An 8,055-nucleotide genomic window follows, 5' to 3' on the forward strand; every position below is an offset into this window, starting at 1 on the left:
GTGTACAGTTTCAAATGACTTGAATTTTGAATGAGACTCAATATAGCGGTTGGGTAGCACTCAACTCAACGGTTAGGTAGATGCTTTGCTTAGATGACAAAGCATATTTCAATTTTTTTTTTTGTTATTGGGGAAGGATGAGACTTATCATGATCAGTAGGGAGAGCTACATGATGTCTACATCCACTGATCAAAGGGTTGTATCATGGCTATTTTGTGAAGCTCATGCATACTGGCAAAATGGATAAATCCATCATTTAGACACCCATCATGGTGAAAAGGGGGATGAGGTGCCTTCTATAAGCATAAAGGGAATATTGGATTTTCATGTCCATAACATCCCCCCTCACCTGAGGTATTTGCCATTTCAACTAGCTCATAGTGCATATCAGGCACAAAACTCTATGGAGTACCATTGGCAAGAGAGTTTCCTACCACTACAAGACATCACAAAATCATGTAGTAGCTCCTTTAAGCTCTTAGGGGGTCTTATTTGGATATAAGGAAATATTGTGGGCTCTTATAATATCAATAGAAGATTATGAGTTCTTATATGAGATTATGAGCCTGTGTAAGAGATCATGAGCTTTTATATGAGCTTATGAGATCTTTAGAGACTATCATATGTTGTGTACTATCTCCAGGTGGTATGTATATGCTCATGAGTCATAAATATCATGGTACAACATGTATGACCTATAAAATTTGTGTTTATGTGCACATGCATGTGTGTGTAAAATTTTGTGTTTATGTGCACATGCACATGCATGTGTGTAAAAATTTTCCCCAATATTTAAAGATTCCCTACTACCTATGGAACAATTAAAAGTTCCTTGTGTAATCAACATCAAATGGCAACGCCGCAGGCAAGGGCCCTCAACTTTAGTATCATCAACTTTCTTTTTAAACAAGAGACTAGCAGTAGACACAAACAAGTTCAAAGTTCGTGTTTATTCATGGGTGCGCTTTGAAAGCACGGGAATCCTTTCAAAGCGGCTTACATACGGTGAGCTACTTTCCTGCTGCTGCAGCAGCAGCAGCAGCAGTAGTAGTAGTAGGAACTCCTACTACACAACGGGCTCCACCGGAAGCTTGAGGCTGGATGAGGTTGAAAGACAGAAGCATACTGCAGCATCAGAATTAATAAAGATAAGTGAGTGAGCACTGCAGGCAGCAGAGTAAACCTAGTGGATTAAGAGTTGATTAATGTGGGTTTAAGTATTTACTTACTTCCACAAGCCCCACCCCAGCCGCATGCAGCTGTGTAGCCTTCATCGCAGTTAGAGCTAATAAGGGGGCAATACGGGAACAAGTTCAGGCACGTGCAAGTGCCCTGCGCTAAGGTTGGGGTGGGAGTTGAAGCAGCGACCATCAGAAGAAGCAGAGTAGCATAACACAGGCGACGATCAGAATTAGCCATGGCTTTATAATTTCTGTGGTGTCGGCAAAGAGAGAGAGAGAGAGAGAGAGAGAGAGAGAGAGAGAGAGAGAGAGAGCTGATCAGGTGGCATATGGCAAAAGCAAAGCAAGAGGTTTTTATAATGCCGGAGTCACGCTATCGGCGTGGTGAACTAATCGAGCATGTGGAAGGTGCCAGCAGCAGCCAAGGGAATCCCAAGGACACTGGTGTGCTATAAAGTTTAAACGTCTACTTCCTTCACACTTCTTGAAAATAAAGTTTAAACGTCTACTTCCTTCAATATATATTTAAAGTATATATTTTGTTTTGTACATGTTGAATCACATTCCAAATCTACACGTTGTCAATATAGATAACTTAAGGTTTTAAATTATTTTTTTCTTTACAGACCTGCATACCCGTCTTCTATGTATATAAACTAATTCCGAATCCCTTTCGTGAATGAGTTTCTATGTATATAAACTAAATCAGAATCCCTTTCGTGAATGAGTTTCCTTGCTCTTGATTGAAAATATTGCAACAGTTTATCAAACTATCACTTTGCATTTCCTTCTCTCATAGTTTCATCTTGAGCATAATTTCCTTCTCTTATGGTCTTATTTTTAGCATAACGACATTTATTAAACAACTTTACTGCACATGCCATTTCATCAATTGTGAATGAGTTCCTTGTTTGATTGAAGCCTCATTACAAGAGTCTATCAAACCATCACTTTACATTTCCTTCTCTCATATTGAGCACAATGACATTGATTAAACAACTTGCCAAGTTCTCATCTTGCAAAAGGCTTCTCATGCATCTTGCATCTAGTAAAATTCAAGTACAAAAGTGTCAAACAAATATGTACAAATCTTGTTCACATTCCATTTCACCAATCGTGAATACTCTGAGTTCCCTTGTTTGAATGAAGATATCGCAAGAGTTTATAAGACCATCAGGTCGCAATTTTTTTTCATGGTTTCATCTTGAGCATAATGATATTGATTGAAAAACTTGGCTACATTAAGTAGAGGAAGATCAAGAAAACGTGGGCATTCAATCCATCCACAAGTGCATGCATATATAATCTCTGGCCAATGCAATGCGACTCTTAATGTATCCATCAATACACATGCCCTAGATTTTTTGGACTCGTCACTCACAAAAGTTGTATCTTTCTTTGTAGTTCCTCCTCTGTTGTAGCCCCAGATATTGATTGGACAATCCCCTCCCAAATAACACCATAAGCTTGGCCTGTGGCGAAATCTACAAGAGTCTCTGTTGATGCATCATACTCCCAATCATGTGTGATGAGAAGATGTTGATCCATGATTTGCAAGTCTAGCTCTTCCCCCGAGGTAGACACAATGTTATTTCTTGTGTCGAGACTGTCAGGCACTACTTCCGCAATCCTTGGTTGGGACTTGTTTTGGGTATACTAGGCTGTTTGTGCTTCTAATCATTGTTGTGCCACTTGGAAAGTTTCTTCTTCCTTTGCTCTGGAAGCTTAGATTCTCCCTAGATTAGTACCTCTACTACTTGCACTTCTTCTAATGTCCTACTATCGGGCATAAGCACTTGTGCAGGGGTTGGTTCGATGTTCATAGTTATAGAGCAGCAGGTGCAACAGGAGCTGTATAGACATGATGTCAATGTGAACGCTCTCTTCTTTGGCAATGATGAGAGTACACCAGGTGTCTCTCTAGAGTTAAAATATGGTCTCTATATGTAGTAAGATTTGGTTCAAAGCTAGCGGCTGAGGCCGACGAACCTCTGAGGTAGCTAGCTACGCAGTTGGCTTGACTAGTGAGACGTGGTTAGGGTTCTCACTTCTTAAGATTGGGGATCCTTCCATTGACTCAAAATCTGACGAAGTATCACTGGACCCTAGTACATGTCCTTGTATAATGCTAAACTGGGTTTCAACCGAAGGTCCTGAGCTCAGTGTAGGCTGGTATGCACCTAGCTTGATAGATGCACTATCGTCTATATCGGAATACATGCCCAGATCGTAGTAGCTGCATGTGAATATGGGATGTTAGAAGGTCCTACTACAGATGCCTCAAACAAGTTTGGGAATTTTTAATTTTTAATTTATTTCTAAAATCTTTTTTTTTAAATTTTTTTGGATTGTCCAAAGTCTTTCCAAAACGCGTCTTTTGTGTTTCTTAATCCGTTTGGCACCAGAAATAGTGTATTTCTTCCGGGTCAAGCAAGCGCTACGTGGGCGCTAGCTCCCATAGTTAAGCTCCTTGACTGTGTAAAAATGCAAAATTTTCAAGTGTCACTAAAAAAATAAAAATGCAAAAAACCACAAATTGAATGTGTAAATGATAAGTGGAAGGAGAATTAACCTAAATTCATAAATTGTAGAACTCACAAAAAATACAAAACATACGAAAATTGAAAAACATGTAGAAATTGAGAAAATTTTAGAAAATGCATAAATTGAACATGTAGAAATTGTAGATTTCAACATTAATGCCAACAATGCCATAAAATGGATAGGTTTTCAGTAATTCGTTTTTACTATTCTTGAAAAAATAGAAAACAGAAATTAATCATATACACACGCATTCAAAATGCATTGTGGCTATATGGTGGGGCGATTCCCCGTTGACAACGCCACCATTTATTATAAGCCCTTACACCACCATAGAAAAAGTGCAGAAGCTATCCAAGGTCATGGGGCTTTGGCCAAACTCCACTCAAGAGTATAAAATAGCTCAACTAAGAAGCTAATCTTCCATAACCTAGCTCACAATTGCATGGGCAAGGTGTGTCACTCACCTCATAAACGCTTGTGCTCCGATTCTTGTAGGAGACGAGGGGCAGCCACACTCGAAAGCTCCACTCCAACACTTTTGCCGCACTCCAAAGGAAGCTCGACCCTCCTCTCACTCAATCTCCCTGTCTCACATACACTCACACATACATAATGAGCATATAAGAGCTCTAATTGAATTAGGCAAGCAAGCAAGACACACAAGAGAGCAAGAGAGTAGAGAAGAAGAGAACTCTATTAATTGCATAAGAGAATGAATGGTGAGAATACAAATTGACCCTTATCTTGGTCCCCAACCTTCACACCTTGGCTGACCATACTTAAAAAATAGGTCCATGGCTATCCACGACTACCTAGGCTTGTGAAAACACTTAATCTAAGTATGAAATCTTAATCATGTGGCATGCCTTTTATAGCCAAGCGGTGATTGCACACGTAAAATATACAATGTTAGTATTTTTAATGTCAACAGCAAAATAAAGTTACGGTTGTCAATGGATGGCATCGACGCTAGAGAGGTGTCCAATGAGGGTTAACACTAAGCTATGATCGCCACAAATTCCCTTGGCCAACTGCATGTCTTTATCTTTTATTGTTATACCCTATGGGTATGGATGGCACATAGTGTCTTTAGAAAGGCCAATAAGCATCTACTCTGTAGCTTCTTGCACAACCTCTAGTGTTGAACATTGGCAAGGCTATAGTCTTGAGCTATTTCATGAACCGCATGTTAGAAAGGTGCTCTTTGACATACCTAATGATAAGTTTTGTGTATTGTTCTTTTCCCTAAGTGCTTTGACACTAGGCTTGGTCCTTCACTTCTTCTTAAATGAGCCTAAATGTTGGGGTTTCTCATGGCTTCACTTTATTGAAGCTCTCCTTCCCCCAATTCCTAGATGGCCCAACTTCTTCTTCTTTTGCTCTCTGTCGTGGAGGATTTATAGGCTTCGTTTGACATTTTTAAGAGACTTTCTTGGGCAATAGTGGAGGTGGTGGAGCCCTCTCTTGGTCTACCAATTACTTCTATTTCTTTTGCGGGGTTTAGACTTTCTCAGATACTTAAGAGGGATTGCTTTGTCTCTCTATGGAGGTAGTTCTTACCTTTGTGCTTCACTCATTGGTTGTTCCCTTGTTGGGGACTTTCTTATGGTCTCTATTAGAAGCCATAAGGTTGTCCTATTGGGGACCTCCGTGCTAGCAGTGGAAGTAACACTTCTTGCGCGGGGCAGGGTTCCTCACTCAGGGCCTCACCCCACGGATATCCGGACAAGAGACTAATCCCTGGGTTCTTCCAAAACCGAACCCGAAAAAACTTCCCTCGCCCGAAAAACACGGGCGACTCCTCTAGGATATTTTTACTCTATCAAAAGCCTTAACTAGCTGAACTGATCTGACCGAACCCATAAGTCCCATAGTCATATCAAGCAAAAGATTGTGCTTGGATCATAGAGACCAACGCTTTTTTCCTCATTGAGAGGCACAACCGTTGATTCTTTTCCATAGAACAATTTTTATTCGGGATTTACTTCATCTATCGTACCATAACAAAATTGAGTCTCATTTTAGGGATCCATCCCATCCAGTCCCGTGGGTTAGCCAACCACCCAACCACTGCAATGATGGAATCCATTTAAAAATTTGGTTAGGTTTTGTCCTGGGTATCAGGGAAAAGAGTTCCCATGCCCCCTAGCCAGATATTCATGCAAACTTAACACTAGTCAGACCACTTACACACCTAATATGAAATTGCCTTTTCTCACAGAATCAACTGTGACTCTTTAAAACAATCATTTAATGAAACCATAGTGTCATTGATCATAATCCTCCAAAATATCCGGTTGAATCCTATTTTCTAAATTTTCCTGAATATCGGTGTACCTATGGCATCATTGGCAACCAGAATGCTCACCACCTGTCCACTCAGGGGCCTTTTCGATAGTTCCTAGCTCATAGTAACCGGTAATATTTTCACTTATAAAAATCAAAATGGAATCTCCGTTGAAGATAAGTAAGATTAACCAACAGATCCATATAAAAGAGCCATGGACTCATCCGTTTTTTGAGGACCAGCAAGGTCAATCAACCAGATCCATGCCCGCATTCAGAAAACAACTCTTACTCCTTGTTCCAATATCTTCCACGACATACGTGTGGATATCTTTGGCAACCTAGAGCCCGAGCACCGTATGGTCTCAGCACCCTCTAGGATCCTTCACAGGTCACCTAGTGCTTCACTCATAGGCTGCTTCCTTGGTCCCTCATTCACCGTACGGGAAGCTCACCATTCAAATCGAACCGAGGCTGGTCAAGACCTCGGCCAACCTTGCTACGCGAGACATCCTCCATTGACTCTCCTTTAGCTGTTGCAACTTTAACAGATTAGGTCTCCACGACCTCATTTACAAGACGGTCAGAATGCTTCCCCAGCATTCTTGGCATAAAACAGTCATTTAAAAACATGTCATAAATACAGTTTCTATAACGAACTCTCGTCTTTCCATATTGTTCCACATCAATTCTCATTTATTTCATATGTATTCCCATTCTCATCACAACATTTTCCATCTCATCACATCTTTTCTCATTTATTCGCATCAGATCTAATCCACTCGCATCTACCCATATCCACATCTCATCACATCATATTCGTTCACATCACACATCACATCTATCTCCATTTACATCATGTCACATTCATTCATATCCATCACATTCATTCGTTCATATCCACCACATACATTCTCATAACCATCCCATCACATACATTCTATCCACAATATATCACATTCATACACATCTCATCTCATTCATCCACATCCATCCAATCGTTCACATGTTCGACTTCTCACATCTATCCATACATTCATATCTATCACTTCACACCCACATATATTCATGTGACATCACATATCTTTACATCACATTATATTCTTTCACATACACATCTATATCCATTCTTTCACATACATCTACATCCATTCTTTCACATAGTCATTCACATTCATTCATCACATACACATTCACATCCATTCTTTCACATACATCCTTTCGTAATAATAAGCCTTCAATCAAACAAGGGAACTCATTCTGCTCAAAATGCAACCATGAGAGAAGGAAATTATGCTCAAGATGAAACCGTGAGAGAGAAGGAAATGCAAAGTGATAGTTGATAAACTCTTTCAATATCTTCAATCAAGCAAGAGGGAACTTATTCACAAAAGGGATTCGGATTCAGTTTATATACATAGAAGATAGGTATGCAAGTCTGTAAAGAAAAAAATTTAAAACCTTAAGTTATCTATATTGACAACGTGTAGATTTGGAATGTGATTCAACATGTACAAAACAAAATATATACTTTAAATATATATTGAAAGTTGTGAGTCTTGATGAAAGGAGACATTCATTTTGAAAAGTGTGAAGGAAGTAGACGTTTAAACTTTACTAGTATTGCACCCGTGCGTTGCTGCGCGGCCGACCAAGGTTCCAGACAAAAACTATTCCCTCTCTACAACCATCTCTCTCTCTCTCTCACTCTCTCTCACACACACACACACATGCACATGCACATGACCCTCTCCCTCTCTCTGTCACGTACACACACTCTCAAATGTTAAAACTCTCTCTCTCTCTCTCTCTCTCACATGCACACACATATACACACTTGCTCTCTCTCTCTCTCTCTCTCTCTCTCTCTCTCTCACACACACACACACACACACACACACACACACATGCACACACTCCCTCTCTCTTCAGACACTCTCCCACACATAGAAGCTCTCTCTCTCTCTCTCTCTCTCTCTCTAACTCTCTCACTTACACTCTCTCTCTCTCTCTCTCTCTCTCTCTCTCTCTCTCTCTCTCATG

At 40.1% G+C, this 8,055-nt stretch overlaps 1 long non-coding RNA gene across 1 annotated transcript; it reads right to left on the reverse strand.

Moving 5' to 3' along the window:
- Positions 1-921: 921 nt before the first annotated feature.
- LOC147640350 (uncharacterized) lies at positions 922-1,460 on the reverse strand. Its single transcript, XR_015269720.1, has 2 exons — positions 1,231-1,460; positions 922-1,126 (listed from the first exon to the last, which is right to left on the reverse strand). It is a non-coding gene; the product is annotated as an uncharacterized LOC147640350 (long non-coding RNA).
- Positions 1,461-8,055: the final 6,595 nt, after the last annotated feature.

This window comes from Cibotium barometz, chromosome 3 (genome assembly GCF_041138505.1).
Source record: "Cibotium barometz isolate CiBa-2024 chromosome 3, ASM4113850v1, whole genome shotgun sequence".
In the NCBI taxonomy this organism is placed as follows: Eukaryota; Viridiplantae; Streptophyta; class Polypodiopsida; order Cyatheales; family Cibotiaceae; genus Cibotium; species Cibotium barometz.